A 22,119-nucleotide genomic window follows, 5' to 3' on the forward strand; every position below is an offset into this window, starting at 1 on the left:
TTAATTATCGAAACCCACAAAAAGAAATGCTGTCCAGGTTTTTGGAACTGACCGTTCTCAACAGAATGCGCAGTGCATTTGGTCAAGTGCACCAAGCGATATTAGGAATGCAGGGCCTTAGTCACAGCGCATATTCGGCCACTGTCCCGCTTCTACTTGCCTCTTTCTTACGCAAAAGAGACAGGAAAAATCTAAAAACATGATTTATAGTTATAAATTCCTAGAACTTTTTTTTTTAAAGATCTAGTTCTGTAAAATTCACTAAGTAACAAATATATTAAGAACATGAAAGTCCTAATATTCTTGACCATATGTCCAAATGTAGCAGTGAGAATGACAATTACTTCATTTTCCTCATCGCCTAATATAATTAAGAACAACAGTGAAATACAGATGGTCTATATCATATACATGATGTCGAGGAAAAGTTTGCAAGGTCTGCTACTTGGAAGGCCAAGCGTGTATGGGGGAATAATATTGGAACTGGTCTCAAAGAAACTGTATGAGCGCGTGATTTAATTCATCTGTCTCAAGATGGCGCCAGTGCCATGTTCTTGTAAACACAGTAACGAAGTCTCTAGTCAAACACAATGCCAGTGTGGGGAGTTTACCGAGCGGCTTCTTAGCATAGACTCTGGTACACAGATTTACTTACTTAATTATAATGCCTACAAATGAATCAAAAGGCTACATTTTGTGAAGAGGGTCTAAATGCGCCAGAAAGAACAGCCAGTTATTTCTTACACTGAGCTGGAACAAATCCTTCTGCCTCGCTACTTTCCGACAAACAATCTTCACTTAATTTCAGCTCCCAACTTCAGGCCTACACTGTGAAGCAAATTTGGTTTACCTCCTTAAGAAGAATCAACAGCACAGGTACGGTTCTTTCTTTTCAAAACCTCACTCTTCACTGAACAAACTCCTGGGGCAGAATTCTCCTTGAAAGGCCAATGGATGCTTAAAAAGTCAAGAAATTCTCCACTTCTTTATGAAAACCGAAAGTCTATCACCATATTCGCATGGATCCGCCACTTGTCCTTTTCCCAAGCCAGATGAATCTTGTCCACACCCGACACCATTTTCACAAGTGATAGGACAACACGTAACCTACAAATGAAATCAGCTCAGGCGGTAAAATACCTGAGTTCTAGGCGGAAGATGTCCGTTTCTAATCTCGCCCCGGGCACCAATTGTACTGATGCGTCTCGTCGTTATCCTCAGTTTATTCATCCTATTGATGTTAGAGTACCTTAGAATAGGCCACGACTATTCCTTTCACATCTGCTCCAAATGATCATTCGCTAATTATTTATTCTTCCACGCCGTACACAATGAGCTAGCTCCTCAGAAAATTGGCAACGTTGCCCTTGTGCTTAATTAATTACCATCATGTAGACGTATGGAGGAGGGGAGGTATAGCTCCACACATTCTTGGCTTTGGCACTAAATCGAGGTTGTGGTCACCTTCTTGTCCCGGCAGCTTCCGATGGAAAAGAACCCAGTTTTCATTGAACAGAAAACTGAGAGGGTCCCAAGGCCGATCTGGACTTTGTAGGAAAGAGAAACCTCTTGCCCGTGCCGAAATCGAACCCCAGCCAATCAGCCCCTCATAATACTGACTGAGCTAAACCAAAACTAAGTAAAAATACTGAAACCTGTCTTGAAGACATGGTTTGCTAGGGTGTGGAATCTTTTCTTCTGGTTGTGGTTGAGGAGGAGTGGTGGGTCTTGTGCCCCTGCAGAACTACTTTGCGTCTAGTGAAGTTTCCTACGCGGTATCAAGTGATATCATGTTCTGTATACCGAGCCGTTGAGGAGGAGTGGTGGGTCTTGTGCCGCTGCAGAACTACTTTGGGTCTAGTGAAGTTTCCTACGCAGTATCAAGTGATATCATGTTCTGTATACCGAGCCGTTGAGGAGGAGTGGTGGGTCTTGTGCCGCTGCAGAACTACTTTGGGTCTAGTGAAGTTTCCTACGCAGTATCAAGTGATATCATGTTCTGTATACCGAGCCCTCTTCAGCGAAGTTGTAAAAGCTAAACGGCAGTTTCATCACTTCGCTCTCTCTTCAGAGGTAGGTAGGATTTTCCTCAGGCTCAGAAAGCTGTCAGGTGTGATGTAATTTCTCTCTTTCTCAACCAGTCCATTCGTGTAATCTGTCGCCTCGTTTATTCATACCAGGAATGGACACTTACGTTTACTTGTGGGCCAAATGCGACCTTCGGAGAGGCAGTGGGAGCGGTGAACCTCCAGAAAAACTTTCTCAACATTAATAATTGTAAAATGCTGTCACGTGTCCTGGTAACGCAACAAGTAATTAATGGGTTCCGGATCAGACGAATCGTTTCACGCAGTCCTCAATGCAACTATTTTCACTTTTATTTCTCCTCCTTACGACATGTTTCGGCCTCAAACGGCCATCTTTATGTGTTCTGTCTACACAGAAACTGTTGCACTGTGTAAAATGTATCAAATGTTCACTTATTTATACACGTGCAAATGTGATGTTTCTTGTTCAATTTACTTTATGTACACTCGATATTTATTCGAACTGATTAATTTCACTCATTTCTAACTTAACTTTGGTTTCAAATTTCTTAAAATTGTATAATTCTTTAATCTCTATCAGGGGGGTCGTCCACTTGTCAAAATGATATCGTTCCACTGTTGCGAATTGGTGTTCGTGTGTTGCGTCTGTTAGCAAGCCCTTTTTTGGGGCCGCGCCACAGTTCAAGCGGTTAGTCGCTGGCTTCCCACCGCGGCGGCCCGGGTTCGATCCCGGGTCTGGTCAAGTGGGATTTGTGGTGGACAGAGTGGCCCTGGGGCGCGTTTTCTCCGAGAAATTCGGTTTCCCCTGCCAATCTTCATTCCACCAATTGCTCCACAATCACCCTCACCTATCATCTGGGGCTGGTACAATAGGCCAGAAGTGGCCGCAGTACAAGGGACTTAGTCCCACCCCACTAACAATTAAAAAAAAAAACCTGTATTTTGAGGTGGTGGGGAGAGGGGTGTACTGCTATTCTGTGCAAATTTCGTGCAATATTTCAAATGTAGGGTTATGTGTATCATCTGTATGTGTGTCGTACATGTGTAGATTTTCCTACTGATTTCATAAATATGATACTAAAATATTTTCCCTTCTTCCCTGGTGTTATAATTTCCATGGTAACTGCTACGGTCCCGTATGCATGACCGGGTTTCAATATGTGGTTTGAATATCCGGAGTTACTGTTGTTACTTCTAATGTCATGTATGCGTTCCTTATACGTATCTGATACTGAATATTCCACCTGTTTGTCCAACTTACTTTACTGCACAATCCATGCAGTTCATTTGACAGATGCCACTTCTCTTGCATTTATCTATCTGTGGCCGAGGCTTTAGTATATTTTGTATTGTGTTTCGTGTGCGGAAGGCTGCTTTTATACGTGTGTATAAAAAAAGTTTTGTAATTCTTCTAACTTCTTTACCGCTGTGTGTGAAAGTAACCCACTTTGTTTTTTTGGTGTTGTGAGTCACAGTGTGTATTCTGTCTTTGTTTTTTTCTAAACTTCCGGATTAGATGAATCGATTTATTGGATATTCACCAGGTGGAACTACAATTAGTTGCAACACTGTGACTGCAACACTCCGTAACTATGAACAATGATGACATGTTTCTGTAACTACACCACATAAAATGAATACCTCTTCTGACTTCTGTTTGTCTTCTGCTACATTCTGTCTCCTGGATTCTCTTCTCCAGTAATCCCTAGTAAGTCAAGTCAAGTCAAAGTCAAAGTCACATTCCGACTGACGGTCAGTCAGTCTGTCTGTCTGTCTTGGTGTCGAACGGCGGCTGGGGCTCATGACCAGAAGTTACTGTCCTGTCCATGTGGGGCACCCTCTCTGACGAGAGGTCGGGTCTGTCATTTGTCAGTCATAGTCGACAGTATTAGTCCATTGTCACTATGTACACTTATTTACAACTGAGTCTTCTCTAGTAACCTTCTAGTGATATTCTTGGCGTACCGAATAGGAGACTCCGAGTCGATTTCTCTGTTATCATGAAATCGTCCTTTCCGTTGTTGTGAGAACAATGTTTACCTAGCCGTTGTACCGGAAACCTGTTTCTGTATGCGTTGGCCAGGAATCTAGGAATCGATGCCTTCAACTGTTCCTCCGTTGTCCTGATTTTTGAGACCGCGTTACACGTCTTTTTCTGGTTCCGTATCTTAATGCTTTAAGCAACCCGTCACAAAATGTGCCACGTGTTCTGTCTTAATGAAAATATTTATACTCGTAGATAAAATATACAGGCGTAGTTACAACATTGATACTTCATTCTGACACGATTTCCTTATCTCTAATTGGTATTTTCACGGTGCCAAGACAAGTACTAAATCGATTCACCAAATCACTACAACGTTACCACTCAGCAGGACCCGGAGAGAGGCTATACTGACAGAGATCTTACGTGGGTCTCCACCGTCTTTCCAACCGGAAGTGACGAGAGTATCTGGAACTAGTTCATATCTACCTCCCTCCACATCAATTACTCACTTCGCTATTCACTAAATTTCCTATAATTCTACGTTATAAAATCTTGGTACTCATAGAAATAAGAAAACAAATTGAATCTGTAAAGACCCATGCTGATTTTATAAACCCATTGTAGATAAGCTTATAGAGTAGAGAGAAATATCAGACCAATTCTAAAGAGTTCTGACTATAGTGCGTAGTTATACTGTATTATAGAGCTTCCTGATATTATCCATCGTCCGGTATTCTGAAGAACACAACGTTTCGGAAACTGGATCCGTTTTTTGTCTTCGGATGAAGAATTGGCCCTGTTAGTAAGAACCAACCTCAGCCACTGGGACCCACAAAATTTACATTTTCTTCAAACTGCATTTCGTTTGTTTTTCTTTCTTCATTCTTCCTTTCTTCCTTCCTTCCCTACCTCCCTCCCTTCTCTTTTGATTTGGGTATTTGCTCTCCATTTTGCTCGATAAAGCAATACTTCAAAAGATTCATAGTAGTAGGTGCTTCTGTTATGTGTCAAGGAAGGTACCGGTTCGTATCCTGGATGAGACACTAGCTGTCCTCGCTCAGGACTCCCGTGGTTATAGTTAGTCTCACAGAAAAATGACAGAACGGAAACTTAAACAGGCTGTGACAGCTTCTTTCCGCGTCATTCCGAACTCACCTCTCACGCTCATGCAGTCATTCGGCGTTACACAGTCTGAGATACTGAGAGCACTGGTAAATAAGCTGATGTACGGGCTTCGATTTCTTCGTGAATCACTTTTTCGGCACCCCTGACTTGCTGGAACTTGCAGATGGGACCAGCTCGCGTCAAGGTATAGGGACACCTGTCGCTGCGGTCCACTGGCCTACATACACTTGTGTATCGACTGCGAGTAGTTCCACTGGAAACAGCGAGCATGGACAACTACTTGATTCTTTCTCTCTGCGGACAAGTTCCCAATCTCTTGAACGTGAATGTCAGGTTTTATATCCCACAGAAATCTCAAATTCCACACTCTCGAGCTGCCGGGTCGAATTGCACTAGGAGGTATTCCTTTTTATGTGCTCTGTTCTCTGTTCCTCTCCTTCTCATGCGATAACAGAAAAATCAGGCGTGCTGCTCCACCATGGCGTGCCGCAGAAGTCTTAATATATCAGCGTTCTCAGACAGAACAGGCGAGAGAGTGTGAAAATGGAATAATAAATAAACACTTGGGTACACATACATCAATGACTACATTTTGCGGAACCGGAATATAGTGAATCTCAGAACAATATTATTACAATACAGAAATCTGCATTGTGAGCTGGAATGGCGGACATCTGAACATTGCCAATAAGAACACCCTGATGTTATTTCTGTGCCATTATTTTTTTCATTGCTATTGCAACTCTTTGCTCTTAATTTGCTATGTGAAAAAGGACGATATCACATTAAAATGAGGTTACAATTAGTCATGGATAAACTGTATTGATCATCCTGTTCACAGAATCCAACCACTGGACCATAGCCCACTACATTTAAATCCAATTTACATTTCGTGGCCATGACTCAACAATTTGCGCCTGGCCAAATGTAGACTTACATTCTCAAGCCAGAGACTATGGATTTGCTCCTGCGTTATGTCCATTTCCGGCCACGATGCAATACATTTCTCCTGGTTCAACAGTATATTGGCATTCCACAACACACGTATCTGCTTGTGCCTCAGTGTGTAAACATATGATAGACAAAGCAGTTTGATACTAACACAAGGAACACTCACAGATCATGGCATCTAATACACTCTCAAGGGCTGAGACGTAACAATTTGTTCTGGGCATAATGGAACTTCATGTGCCAAGAAGCAACAATTTATTCTGGGCATAATGGAACTTCATGTGCCAAGAAGAGACAATTTATTCTGGGCATCATTGAACTTCATGTGCCAAGAAGCGACAATTTATTCTGGGCATAACTGAAGTTCACGTACCAAGAAGCGACAATTTATTCTGGGCATAATGGAACTTCATGTGCCAACAAGCGTCAATTTATTCTGGACATAATGAAATTTCATGTGCCAAAAAGCGACAATTTATTCCGGTCATAATGGAACTTCATATGCCAAAAAGCGACAATTTATTACGGAACTTCATGTACCAAATCACATTAAATCCTAGAATAATATATTCTCGAATGCTACAGCGGAAGAATTTGTTCTTTACTTAATGTACAATCACAGACAAATACTGAAAGAATTTATTGTGGCGTATAGACCCGTTGCTGGACAGATACCTCGAAACGGACGAGTACAGCCGTTGCTTTGCAATAGGCGTATAAACAAACACTCATTCCTAAGCAACGGTCGACAGACATGTTCCCGCGGAAACAATAACAAGTCTATCATTAGGCAACCACCATGACAACAATAGAAGGATTGTTCGAGGCGGTGTTTTCTGTTAGGTCCGTCCCGAGGTTATACAACGAGGACAGCAGCCGAAGTGCAGTCAGTTGTTCAGTTCAGTTGAGTGAAGTGACGTGAGCAGCTGGTTGGTGAGTGAAAAATTTCAGTTGTCAGTTGTCAATTGAAAGTCAGCCTGTGAAGAGAACACTAGGAGGTTTGTGCTGTGATTGGCTTATAGTCTATACCCCATCTTGGTGCTGGTACAGGTGTCCGGAGATTGGTACTATTTCTAACGGTTGGGCTCAACTGAGTAGGTTTTACCTGAAGACGGAGACAGAATCCAGTCTCCGAAACGTTGTATTTTTAGATAAAGACAGGAAGATGGTTAATGTCCAGAAATACTGCTGAATGCAAGAAGCTCCAGTTGACCCTAAATTTAGCATGTCCGTTGGTTCACAATATCGTTGACACGCTGGCTGGATATTACGTAACATCCCTGGCTGTTATAATTCACCTGTACACATAATAACAAGGCATGGTCGGTTACCAGCCTTGACCGCTCTACCTTTCGCCAAATTTCTACTTGTTTTTATGCGCAATTGTTTTTAAGTGCCTTTACAGCTTATCCCATTTTTATTACAATTCGTATAAGGCAAATAATGTTGCCTCTATACTCAGTTAAGGGTGATTCTATGCCTATGTATACGGTGCTTTTAATTAATCTCACCCTACTTAGCATCCCATCCAGTGGCCACTGGGACTGTTTCCCCAGAGTTAAAGAGGTAGGGATGTGACCCTGATTAATCTCTTCTTCCACGCAGTGCCGAGGTTAAGAATAGTGGAGCCATAACTCCATGTCGAAGAACAGGGACGACTTTACCTTACTTTACCTCTATCACGGAGACGTATAAGAGTCTCAGTGTACAATTCTTCGCTTTCTTAACTTAGATATAGTTGCAAGTAAACAGTGAGCTTCATGATCCTGTCGTTTTATCCTCAGACCTACGGAGACGAGGTGAGTCCCAGAACTGTTCTAGGCGTGATACAGAAGAGGAAGATGACATGAGCAAAAAGGTAAAACTGTCCCTGTGCATAATTAATTATGGGAGAGTGGAGGTATAAATCCACCATTCGTGACCTAGGCACTAGACGGGATGGATAGTCAGTTTCACGCCCAAACTTCTTTATCCCCAGCACCCACTGGATAGGATGGGTGGACCCTAGGGCTGGTGTGAACATTGTGGTGAGGCGACAAATCTGCTGGGAATTGAATCCAGGCCGTACAGCTCATAGCCAGTAGCTATACCGACTGAGCTATCCCGATTCCTGAAAAATAGTATTAAAAAGACAAACTCCGTGGCCTGTAGTCCGCAAGCGAACTATGCCGACCAAGCTATCGCCGTTTTTCGGCGAAGTTAGTGCCAACTTTAGAGGATTAGGGTGTCCCGTTGTCAGGGTAACGAATTCCCACGGCCGTTAATTTCGGTTTTCTATACCGGAGCCGCTATTTCCTTGAAATATCTCCTCAATTATCATCACGAAGCTGAGTGGACCCGTTCCAGATCCATTACTTCTCAAAAAAATAATCTGGCAGCGCCGTGAATCGAACCCGGACCTCTGTATCTGTAGCCAGGAATTCTGACCAACAGACCACAGAGGCGGTTGAAAAATGGTATAGGAAAATAAAATTTCGCACAACGAGTGCTACATAAAATGTTAAGCAGTGGGTGTAATGATACTTCTAACTCTCAGGTTCTTACCTGAAATCAACTTTATCGGCATTACCATTGTTACCAGAGCAGCTGGATAAATAACAATAACCATACGTTCCTGGCTGGGAACTCCGGTATCCCCACAGACGATCTTCACGGGTTTCCTGTGTAACTGAGGCATAACATAATTACATACTTCCCTTATAATTTCATTGTTGTGGTTCTCATGGCAACGCATAAGCTTTTAGTATATATTTATATTCCTGTCCGGCCGACCTCATGCCCTTACATCCTGCAGTGCATCCCAGTTTATAGTACGCATTCTAATGAAATGCTTACTCACAGTCGTAAGTTCACGAGAGCCGTGTTGCTCGCTGCTCATCCTCTACAATTGGTGATATGCTAACCCCCAAATTTTCGGCGGCCCGGGTTCGAACCCGGGTCTGGTCAAGTTGGATTTGTGGTGGACAAAGTGGCGCTGGGGCAGGTTCTCTCCGAGTACTTCGGTTTCCCCTGCCAATCTTCATTCCACCAACTGCTCCACAATCACCCTCACCTATTATCTGGAGCTGGTACAATATGCCAGAAGGGGCCGCAGTACAAGGAACTTAGTCCCACCCCATTAACAATAATAATAAAAAAAAAATCGTCTAAATTTTAGAGTTTGCATGAACTAATGACCTGGGTCACCGTGGCTTTCTTTTCAAACAATTTCTACTCATAGGTCTATAGAGAGTTGACAGCCAGCCCCTGGACCTATGCCTCGATGTAAATGCATAATACTGCTTTCAAGTGTATGTAGACATGTTGAGAGTTATTTTATTTACTCTCCGTTCATAATGCTTTAGAGAATCTGTCTTCTGTCTTTCTGTCCTTGTTCTTGTTGCTCCCACTTGGAGCACAGGAACATTTCGTTTCAGTTCAGTTTCTTAATTTTAGACATTCGGTAGGACTCCTTGGACGGGGGATCAGCCCGTCACAAGGCCGCTTGCTACAAACAAGACAACACACACAAAATAAACGCAGATAAACATCCATGCTTTGAGTTGTATTCGAACCCACGATCCCAGTTGCTTAGAGGGCAAAAACAGTTCCCGGCTTTGAACGCGCGGCCACTGTGATCGGCATTTTAGTGAATGAACTTCTGTTATTGTATGATATTAACTCCCAACTGGAAAATCGTATATGTCCTTGCCCTTTATTTTCGAAATACCTGGGACTATACCGATTAGGTTTCGTACTGTTTCCACTAGGAAATACTGCCAGTTGTATGAGTGACTGTGGGTGGGGTTTGGACTGGTAATCGGATTTACTAAACCCTTACAGATCCGTGTCTACAAGTAATTATAACCATTTCACTATATCGCACATTTTACGGTTCACTAGAGCACTGCTGTCTTCACCAGTCTCTGGCAATGGCTTCCAACGTCGGACGTTTCCCTTCCTCTGGGTTCCCGAACTGTTCCCTTGCCCCAACTACTCGTACAGCAACTCTCGACTATCTAACCAAATAACTAAATAACTAACTGTCGGTCGGTGGGTCCGTTATATTGCTGCTAGCCTTCGCCAGCACAGTCACTCCTGGCTTCGGTCTCCAGGATATCCATGACCAAGATACTGATTGCCTCTTAGTCGTGTACATGTTTCTAAATGAAGCCTCCTCTTCGACGAAGGATGAGTCGGCCTTTCTATATAGGTGCTACGTTCGTTGTACCGTCGTTTCAGCACTAGCATATCCGCGCTGGCAAGGTGTCCAAGGTCATATAGACTTGTCTTATAACTTCTCGACAAGGAACGCATACAAAATACCGTTTCCCATTATTGTGCAATTGTTGTGTTCGTGGAAATATTCTTCTTTGCTGTGCCGTTACTTATCAACGGCTTTTTTTATATTTACTTATTTCGCAGTTGTTGCCTAGGAACGGGTCTACGTGCCACAACATGATAGAAAACGTCATTTGTATTCGTTCTGGCCAAATATGGTCCATACTCCACACAGTGCGCATACTCCTGATATAAGCCTACTGTAATAAACATGTTTTGGGGTAGAAACTGCAAATACTGTATTTTGCTACAAATTATTTCTATTAACCCTATAAATCGTCGAGTAAAGAAGCCAAAACTATTATTCTCTAGAATGAAGAAGAAGTTACCGCCGCTGTTGGTAAAAAAACCAAATGGAAGTTGGTAAAACTTCTAAGTCTTCTCTGTACACAACTTACCAATAATAATGTTCCATTTTGAAATTACTTATTATTTAATCATAAGTTTACTAGAATACGCTGAACTCTAAAGCTTCAGTTCATAACAAAACATGTTTCAACTAGTACGACGTCGCCTTCAAGCTGATTACGTGTTGTACTTGCCGTGAGGTGACACACTGCCAGTTGCATACTTGTGATACACAGACGATGCACTGGCTTAAAATTTCTAACAGAATTTAAATTTTGTGCCAGGTAAAGGTGAAAATGTGCCGGTCACGGTAGCCGAGCGGTCTAAGGCATGTACTGTCTTCGCTCACTTGGAAACCGGGATCGTGGGTTCGAATCCCACTCAGGGCATGGATGTTTAGTTTGTGTGAGCGTTTTTCTGTGTTTGTGTACAAGTAGAGGCCTTGCGACGAGCTGATCACCCGTCCAAGGAGTCCTACCGAATGTGTAAGATCTAGAAAAACAGAAGTGAACGGAGAAGTTCATGGAGGTAGGCCTAAGCCCACTGGGGCTGTAGTGCCATGGGGGGGGGGATAGGTAAAAGTGTAAGTTGTCCCTGTGTTCAATTACTTAAGCACTACTATGAAGACGTATCGGGGAATCGATATATATAATGTTCTTGACCGTGGCACTAGATGGAAATGAGAAGCCAGCTTCAAGCCAAAGCCGCCTTAACCCCGGGGAAAGAGCCCTCGGTACCTACTGAATAGGAGGCTGAGTCCCAGAGCCAGTCTGGATGCTGTGGAGTAGAAATGAATCCCTTGCCTCTGCCAGGAATCGAACCCAGGCCGTCCATCCCGTAGCAAGTCTCTATAACGACTGGACTATCCTGAATTTTATTAAATTCGAGGATAAATTAGAAGCGGGACCAACGTTAAGACCTAGAATTTTTATTTCACATGTTATTTGATATCCTGAATATTTAGTGTAGAATGTAACGCGCTTAATGCTGTAACAATGAGTTACTGTGGTTTCCGCAGTATTAGTTCTGTACTTACTTACTAACCAATGGAGCTGAGCCCTTCTTGATGAACCACCAATTCTGCAGATACTCGACAATTTCCCAACATTTTATGGAACCCGAAGGTTCATTACCGTGTTCACAAGGGCCCTCCACTGGTTCATATCCTAAGCCAGATCAATCCAATCCATACCATCCCATCCTATCTCTCTAAGATCCATTTAATATTGTCCAACCACCTACGTCTTGGTCTTCCCAGTGGCTCTTTCCTTCTGCCTTTCCCACAAATATCCTACATGCATTCCTCGTCCCCTCTACTCGTGCTACATGCCCTTCCCACCTCATCCTCCTTGACTTAATCATTTAATTATACTTGGAGAAGAGTACATGTCATGAACACAAAGCCTCGGATCTAGACGGGCAATATTAGTTGTGTATCAGTAATACATGTACACCAAGGTCGTAACGGAAAGATGTGGCGAGAGCGCACCGGTACTCCACTGGAGTACAGCCGTCATCTCCTTTTACGTTACCAGTTGTGTATAATTTTCCACTCAGTGGCTTTTCAGCCATGTTTATATTTTAGTTTTCATCATATAGAACTTCCTAACAGTTTCATTTTACGCTGCACATAGCCAATATTCTTATGGCTTGAAAGTAGTGGATACCCTTGGCAAGTGGACAGCCCTCTACCCGTAGACTAAGTCGTCACAAAAGAAAAGGCTGTTCAAGATGGCTGTTACTTACGACTAGAAAGATATATTGGTAGCACAAGTCACATTTCGAAAGCTAATTGTTACTGTGAAACTTATTGGGTGGTTTCACGTTTATTGAGCATTTAAAACTTACTGTACTATTCAGTCATGTTGCATGCCAGACCCCATGGAGGAGCCACAGTGGAGAAGCCTCGGTCCTTCTGAAACGAGAGGAAATCTGTTTAGAATTTGAAAGTGTTGTTTCTTCAGCATTACTTAGTACCAGTATGCGGTATCTTACAGAACTGAACAGTAACATCGACATTAATTGGATACTGTTAATTGTCCGAGACATATTTGATGTCATACTTCTAAAAGAAGTTCTTGAAGGAAAGATAGAGGGGCGGATAGAAGTGACCAGAAGACGAGGAAGAAGATGTAAGATGATGCTGGATGACCTTGGGGACAGAAGAGGATACTGTCATTTGAAGGAGAAAGCTCTAGATCGCATTAAGTGGAGGAACTGTTTTGGAAGAGAGTGTGGACCTGTCGTCTTGACAGATTGCTGATGAATGAACTAGACGTTTTAAGAACTGCCCCTACTCTACTCAGTTAATTAGTTGTCATTATAATCCTATACATATTTTGCTTCTTGTTTTAAGATTGGTTTCGTGGGTTGTGATCGAACCGGATGGTCCAGCGGCCACCGTGCTAGCCAAGAAGTTCGGGGTTTAATGTCGGCAGTCATCGATAATCTTAAAATAAAAATAAAGAAATCTCTCAGCAAATGACAAACACCCGAAGACGGGAGTAGAATCAACAGTCTAAACGTCGCATATGTCAAATATATCTGATGCTCTAACATAATATTTAAAGGCCCGTTAATAAATCAACTACTGTCACAAGAATTTGAGTGCTCAGAAAAGATCTTTCGAAAAGCTAATTAACCGGTCTGTGTGTGTGTTCTTTGAACCGTATCCAGAAAAAACTAAAGGCATAGTGTAAATTTTATTATTATTATGCAAAATGTGAACATGGATAATGTAGAATATTCGCCGATTTGATCTTCTTAAGGCCAATTCTGCCCTGAAATATTGCCTTCAATAACACAAATAAATGTAAACCCTGTAACATCTCACGGAATCTGGGATATATATAGATGCTGTTTATAATGAAAATGGTTGGAAATATACAAGCACTCTACAAATTCCGGACAAAGAAGTTCTTTGTTCTATAATTTAAATTTCGCATGTAAATAATTTATATTCAGCGGAAAGTTGAAATCCAACGCTGAAAATTACAGAAAATTCTTAAGTTCAAACCCTCACTTATCAGATGAAATTTTACCGATTTTTGTTAACTACATGACGCTGTCGGTACAAAAAAATACCGATAACTCAGAATAATTCATGAGCCTTACTTTCCTTCAGCCGCTCCCGTCTATACAGTAAGGTTAAAGGAAGTATAAACTGATAATCACACAATTCCGTGATCCATATATGAGCATAATTTCCACCATTACAGATCCCCAACAAATTACACTTGTAAGATGTAAACCAAAATTCCGCACGTTCGCCATGTTTCTATTTTCAACAGCTAGAGAATATTTCATATTTCTTAAAACTGATGATTAATGAATTACAGCCTTCAACTGGAACGTCAAATATACATTTCGTGAGATGGCGGAGAAAGAACTTAAAGATAAAGATGAAGTTTTTCCTGTGAGGATGTATTGGCGAGTGGAGGTACAACTCCACTATTCCTAACTTCGGCATTAGAGGAGGTAAGCTGTCAGCTTCACGCCCTTGCTGTATACCCGGAATAATAAATCTACTTCCCATTGTGTCAGAGCCGGTACTGACACTGGAAAAAAGTTACTTGCCGTAGCCGGAAATCGAACTAGGATTTCCTGTAGTCCAGCCTAAAGCCCAGTCGATGCACTGACTGATATGTTCCGCATCCTGGGCCAATAAATAAAATCAATTTTACTCTGAAACGTTGGCAAACTTATAGCAGACATTAAGGATCACGTCCCCTCCTTAAGCTCCTGAAGTCTGACGAGCTTACAGCTAGTGGTTCTTTGTATTTCCTTGATCATACTCCCTACACACTCACACGAAACACAAAAATATGGTATCACTTTTAAATAAATAAAATCTAACGTCTGGCTTGGTGCTACGAAAGTGACAGCCCTCAGAGGTGTAAACGCGGGAAACAAGTGCAGGGAACCGGAGCTGCATGTGAAAGAAGATAAGGGTCCCATCTGGGCAGCAAGGCGGAGAGACCGCCTTAACTGAGGGTGCTTTCCTATCCCTTGGGATCATGAGACGATGAATCTGTTACAGACGTAGCCTGCAGACATCTGGGAGAGGGAGATCCGGGATGTTCGTAAGATAGAAAGAAGATGGATGGAGGGAGAGCAGACGACACAAGAAAGGGAAGGAAATGGAGGAGATTTAACACAGCCGATGGGAGGTTCCCCCCTCCTGAGCCGGTCTCACACTGACGAGAACGCTTCAAGTCTTGTGCGCAGAGCTTGCGTTGGGTTTGAGGTCATCACAAGGGAGAGACTGAGTAGTATTGTCTTCAGGAATGTGACACGATGTAGTTCGATATAAATTCAAGGATATTCCTCCGAAACTTCGATGGACTTCTACCAGACCACACAGCGTCACATCCCAGAAAATACTACCCTCTATAACCCACTATTTTCTAACACTGGGGGAACGGAGGTGCAGCGATACAATTCTCAAAAATAAATCTGATCTATGAGATATTCGGCCCAGAGCGCAACGGTACAAACGGAAATATTGCTCCACTACTACGCCGTGCTGCTCTTTACTTATATTCCCCGAAATGTTCATCCCTGACATATCAAACTAGTTCTATAAATATGTACAGGAAGTTCAGCCACTGAAACCATAACTGTCTTGTCCGCCTGTCTGAATACTTCATAGAGTACAGATTCTATATCAGTCTTTTGGAATTCATACTTTATATCAGGCTCAAATGAAATCTTCGATTGAAGAAATTAATTTGAAGAATATTTTAGAATCGGTTTATCTGCAAAGAAACGCCGTGTTTCCGGTGCCAGAGACCAGCCGGTCGATACTGTTGAAGGAAACAATTGCTATCTACTCCGGCAGCGACATGAAATACATGAATACTCTCTGTGGGTAATACGCATAATTGAAAAAGAATGGTATCTTCTGGGATGAGGCGCCGTGTAGATCTTGTGTGAATGGACATTTCAGAGGAACTTATAGTCTCCATCTTCAGGGTAGAAAAATCCGCGGGCGAGGAACCAGCGTGAGCAAGTGGCTGTAGTCTGCATAAACTTATTGATAATGAAAACTTTACGTAAGATTACGGTTTCCGGAAGTGACGCCGTGTTGTCTGGTACATGTTTACTGACGTTCCTCTGAAACGTCTGTAGACGTTTAAACGGTGTTACATCTCAGAAGAGACAAGTCCTTACAATCACCGATGTGGGGTCTTCAGCTCTCAAACAACATAACTGCTGTACCACATCACACCAATTCAAAAAGTACATGGACATTTAGACATAATAGTGATTTATATAAGCAATTTGAAGAAACGAGGACATCAAATATTATTAAATTAAAAAGACTACAACGGGCAAGTCACGCCCAGCGTAAGGTAGGAAAGCGCATACCGAAAAAGATTCTGGTAAGCAACATCACTGGAGAGAGCCCTGCAGGAAAGCCGAAGAAATGCAATGGAAATAGACAGTAGAGAGATTTCGAAAGTGAGACGGGAAAAGATTTGGAGGCGCCATTCAAATGTGGCCAAGGCTCGACTTCGAAGTGTCGCGCCATCGAAGAAGAAGGAGGAGAAGGAAAAGGAGAAGAAGACGCCTAATTCACTCCATCATAATGAAGCAGTATTCGTAAGAATATCACTACCAGAATTTAAAGTAATTTAACATATAAGATGAAGGTTAGCCGTCGCCACAACAAATGATTTATAAAATCAGTATTTTAGAGGCTGAAATGTATTTCCTGCTACATACTTCGGTCCTCATGGGACCACCATCAGGCAGTAATATATAAATACGTCTGGGTCACTGAACTGCTAATATGGATCCATATTTGTTACACAGTATCATACTCGTAATACAGATTGTGACTAGAGTTACAATGTAAGTATTAAAAAGTATACCTCGGATATATTAAAAATACACTGTACTTTGGTTTACATTAAAAGTATTAAAAGATATATTAAAATTACATATGTCAAGTTTCAAGGTTAAATGGCCAATATAGTGTAAAGTGACGTCCTTAAGTTATATTTCGTGGATCCATGTTATTAAGCGTCCACGCTGTGGGAAGTCACAGTGTCCAGGAGTATGATGTGTAGACCGGAACAAGTATCACGCGTTACTATTTATGGGAGTTACTTTGTGACGATGTGAGTTAGCTGTAATACTTATGTATTATGGAAGTATGAATCAGGAAATAAAATTTCAATCTGTGAAATAACGACTGATTATAAATCAATTGTGGCGACGGCTAACTTTAATCATATATATTTATGACACACGACAGAATGCACACTGTGAAGAAGGCACTTTAAATTTAGGCTTTTAGCTTTAATTCTTTTATGTGTTTGCAAGAACATAAATAACTTTACACTTCGTGTCATTACCTACATTTCAATTCGTAACACTAAATCTGGGAAAAATGTTAATCAGTAACTTCAGTGGTTTGCCTGTTAGGCCACGCGGAATGCCATTCTTGGAGCCCCAAGCAGAATTATAGCCGTGGCCTCGGTGTGAGACCGGCCTAACCGAGCACAGGACGTGGAGTGGATGACAGAAATGGAAGCTGCTGCAGTGGGAATGATGCATGGCTCCGAGAACTCTTCAGACTCTTGTGAGCGTAGTTCGACTTTTAAAACGACGTTCAATCCTCTATCGGGGCTAACAAAAGTTCTATAACTGTCTAATTGTGAACTATCAAAACAGTTCTAAACTTGTACTGGGCAGGTGCTCATTTCGAATTTTGACTGGGACAACGGTTAATTAGACATGGGATTTTCGTGAATTTCCTCAGTCTCTTCACACAAACGCCGGAATTGAATCTCAATTATTTCCAAATAATTATAATTCATTATTCACCAGTCATTTGCCACCCGACGCTATATGTAGTTCGGGACAGATAGTAACTGCCTTATGGATCTAACCACAAAAATGTGTGTGTATATGTTACGGTAAAATTATACGTTGGTAATTACGAATAATAACCGGTAATTATATAGAATTACAAAAAAACGGTGGCAAATGTGATAGGTCTCGTGACAATAATCTCTTTTACTGGTTATTATTTATAATTACCAACGTCCCTTGGTAAAAAGGTAAAGTTATCCTTGTAACAAGCCCATAGGTTTGTGAGACGTCGAGGCTCCCACATTTTCTAGACAATCGCCTCACAGATGGCGATGAGGATGTCAGCTTTACGAGCAGGCCGCCCTTTACCTCCAGGAATATTCCTGGTACTCATTTCTGTTACAGGCTGAGTCGACCCCCAGGTCCATAGTGCGGCTGGAAGGGTTAGGTAAATTGAAATATGCAATGGACTCATCGGGAAAAACAGAAATTAACCGTTCCGTGTAGTCGTGTATCTCGATCCCTTCATACATTTGTCAGAAAAACGCCGTAAAGTACGCCATTATCATTTCCTTGTGCGTCGCTTCTACATCACCGTAATCGTCTCGCGCGTCTTGCAACACGACAGCTGCTCCCACAGACGCGCTACAAGTTACACGGCGCTTGTTCTTACGCAGAAGCGTGAACAACAGAAGAAGAGGAGGAACAATAATTTGTAAGCCTACAATAAATAAACATTGTAAATGCTGAGATGAGCTGTTTATAAATCAGAGCGGAGGATATGACAGAAGGGAAGCGACATATACACTTGTTACACTGTTACACTCAAAGATTATCACAGTTCTCCTTCCGGAATCTTTCTCCTGCAGTTCCGTCCTCAGTCAGTTCGAATATAGGCCTACTTAGCGTCACACTGTTGCCCGCTCACTCACTGACATATGCTGCATGTGTGTTACGGGAAATGTGAATAAACTTGTATAAAATTAACAAATACAATGGTAAATATGGTAAATGTCGTGACAATAATCACTTTTACCGGTTAATGTGACTAATCACCAGTTGGTATTCATAATTACCAAGTCCGTTTCTAAATGTAAGAAAAACTTACACTGCCTTTAACATACCAATCCGTATTTATGTTTTGAAATGCACAGGCTCGTAACGCTGCTCCGTACCGCTTTCGTTCGTCCTTGTAAAAGCATTCATTCATAAAAGCAATTTTGCATGTTTTGGTTGAGGCACTATGCTACAAGCCAGAAGTTCGCGGGTTCAATTCCCGATGAGTTCATTGCATGTTTCAATTTATCTAATCCCTCCAGCTGCATTATGGATCTGGAATCGACAGAGTCTCTAAGAGAAATGAGTACCAGGGATCTTGCTGGGGGTAAAGGGCGGTCGGCGCGTAAAGCTGACATCCTCACCGCCATCTGTGAGCCGACTGTCTATAAAATGCGTGAGCCTCCACAGCCTGTTACCGGGATAGCCTTAACTTGTTACCAATAGACGTTGATAATTACAAATAATAACCGGTAAAGTGATTATTGTCACGAGATCTAGCACATTTACCACTGCGTTTGGTAATTCTCTATAATTATCGGTTATTATTCATAATTTCCAATTGTATAATTTTACCGTGCCGGTCACAGTAGCCGTTCGGTCTAAGGCATGAACAGTCTTCACTCGCTCGGACGCTTGGATAGTGGGTTCGAATCCTACTTAAGGTATGACTGTTTGGTGTGTGTATGTGTTTATACTATGTTTGTGTTGTCCTGTGTTTAGGTAGACGCCTTGCGACGGGCTGATCACTCGTCCAAGGAGTCCTACCGTCTGTGGAAAATGAATACGGAACTGAAAAAGAGGCCTGGGCCCTGAATGGGCAGGAAGAGCCATTGAAAAACAATTTTACCGTAACATACACACACACACACACATATTTGTGGTTTGCTCCACAAGGCAGCTACTATCTCGAACTACACATAGCGTCCGATGGTAAGCTGACTGGGGAATAATGATTTGGAATTATTTGGAAATAACCGGTACTGGTCTAACTGAGATTCAATTCCGGCGTTTGTGTGAAGAGACTGAGGAAAGTCACGAAAATCCCAAGTCTGAATAACTGGTGTCCCAGTCAAAATTCGAAATGAGCACCTGTCCGATAAAAGCGTAGAGTTTCACCACTGCTCCAAACTGCTCGGTAATATTATGCTACATACTGACTCAAAGTACAAACACTCGAGAACGATAGTAAAAATTCAATAATTACACTCTTCTACGAAATTAAGAGCAGATTAAATTCATGAAATATGCGCTACAGTTCAGTCCATAGAATCGTCTGTCGTTCTTACCGATATTTCAGAACATGAAAGATTAAAATATACAAACCTATAATTTTACTTGTCGTTTTGTATGCGTGTGAAATTTTCCCCCTGACATTAAACGGATGAAGGGTGGCTGAGACTACGGTTTTAAGGACAGTATCCGGACCGAAGGTTGAAGTAGCAGCAGGAAGCTGGAGGAAATCTCATTACAAGGAGCTTCATGATTTACTCGTATACTCATCAGATAGCATTAGGACCCTAGGACCGATCACAGCTGTCGCGCGGCACAAAATATCTTCGCCCGCTCTACCACCGGAACCGTGAGTTCTAGTCCCACTACAGGCACAGATGTCTGTCTGAGTCGATACTGTATTTGTGTTACACGTCAAGGAAGAAGCCTTACAACGGGTTCTTTCCCTGTGTAAAATCTCCTACCAACTGACTAAGATTAGGAGCAGACCAGAGAGTGTAATCCATCAAGGCAGTAGAAGCAGGAGAAATATAATTAGGATGAACCTGAAGATGGAGGCAGTACGTTCCTCCGAAACGTCGGTAAACTTAGCGGGTCACACTGCGTTACATCTGTCACTTGGGAAAGTTTGATGGGTTGAAAACTCTCATGGTCTTAAAGAGGTTATCTTAATATTTTTAGCCGGTAATTTTTTATCCACACGAGATTCTGTTTAGCACTGACTATGGAGAAGTGAGACTTCGTAGGCCCACGCAGAAGCACCAGATCAATGCAGAATTCCATCAGCTTCAAGTTACAGTTGCTTACATTGAACGAAAGTATACAGGAGGCTTAAAATGTATTTACTTAATGCGTTAACATGAATATTATTTTCATACACATCGCAAAATGAATGCAGATATGAAATGCTGAACGCAAAGCATAGAAATGATGGAGAAGAAAGCAAGGAAACAGAAGGCAGACAGGAACGCGCTCGGGCACTCCGACGGAGTTGCCATAGAACAAAGGGACTTCATGTGTAAGCCATCACAATCGAAACGTGTACATGGATCTACGGGCCACACTTAGCGAACTCCTCATCTAATCATACCATCCAACAGGCCTCTGAAAAAAATACAAAATACAGATTTCCAAAAAGCCCTTCCAAATCAGGATTTTAATAGAAATGACTACTGTTGACGCATCCATCTACCAACAGAATTAGTAGGGTACAGGTGCCATATTTGGAATATTTACGGTGGGAGACATTTTGTTGTTGGTGGTGGAATCGTGAACCAGTAGTACCTTCTGAAATTTGAGGTTTCCAAGGCGGTCTTCTGGGATGTGGCACCGTGTAGATATTGTGTTAACCGACGTTTCAGTGGAACGTATCGCCTCCATCTTCATGGTAGAAGAAAAAAGAAGAAAATCCGCAAGCGAAGAACCGGCGCGGATTTTCTTTTTTATTCTACCCTGAAGATGGAGGCGATAGGTTCCTCCGAAACGTCGGTTAACACAATATCTACGCGGGGCCACATCCGAGAAGACTGCTCCCTTCATTAGTAACTTGCTGCTTTCAGGTAGCCTAATATGTCCAATATGAGAATTGGTACCTCAAGTACAGCAAAATATAAAAGCTTATTAACAACACAGCGCGGCCCGAACAACTGGACGACACTAAACAATAGAAACACGACGTGGTAGACACTCAGCTTCCTTTAAAGTGAGGCAGCATAAAGGACACGAACCAATCTGGTTCTAGATTTTAACAAAGTTTTTGAAACCATACTTGTAATCAGTGGCGGCTCGTAGCTAAAATTATTGGGGGTTCTGCTCCAGAAAATTTGTAGCCTTTGTTTTAAAATTGTATAAAAGGAAACAAACATGTATAAAAATAAAGTTTATTCAGAAACTTGATAAAATCCCAAAAGAACAAAATCAAACATTTTTTACTTACTTTAACCTAAATTGTTACAGTTCAAGCTTAATCTCTTCATTTAAAAATGAAATCCATTCTTTTTAACCTTTATATTATGCTCATTGATTGAAAGTCTGTATGCCTCACTAAGTTTCTCCTTAATACTTACGGTTCCTAAAAGTGACAGTGAAACTACATTATCGACGCGCTTCTTTGACTTCTCATGCTTTTCAGTTTTCTTTCATTTTGTTTATATTTCTAAAACCATATTTTGTCCACGTTACATCACCCCCAAACAGCAAACACGGGAAGCAAAACAGTGCATTTTTTAC

At 41.9% G+C, this 22,119-nt stretch overlaps 1 protein-coding gene across 6 annotated transcripts in view; it reads right to left on the bottom strand.

The window, feature by feature from the left end:
• LOC111862957 overlaps window positions 1-22,119 on the bottom strand; it is a 292,851-nt gene that overhangs the window by 140,580 nt on the left and 130,152 nt on the right. For all 6 annotated transcript variants that reach the window (XM_023848845.2, XM_033750869.1, XM_033750870.1 and 3 more), the window contains one exon: window positions 12,628-12,694. The gene's annotated coding sequence lies outside the window, so the exon portion shown is untranslated. The remainder of the gene's footprint in view (window positions 1-12,627; window positions 12,695-22,119) is intronic.

Source organism: Cryptotermes secundus, unplaced genomic scaffold, assembly GCF_002891405.2.
Source record: "Cryptotermes secundus unplaced genomic scaffold, Csec_1.0 scaffold856, whole genome shotgun sequence".
Taxonomy (NCBI): domain Eukaryota; kingdom Metazoa; phylum Arthropoda; class Insecta; order Blattodea; family Kalotermitidae; genus Cryptotermes; species Cryptotermes secundus.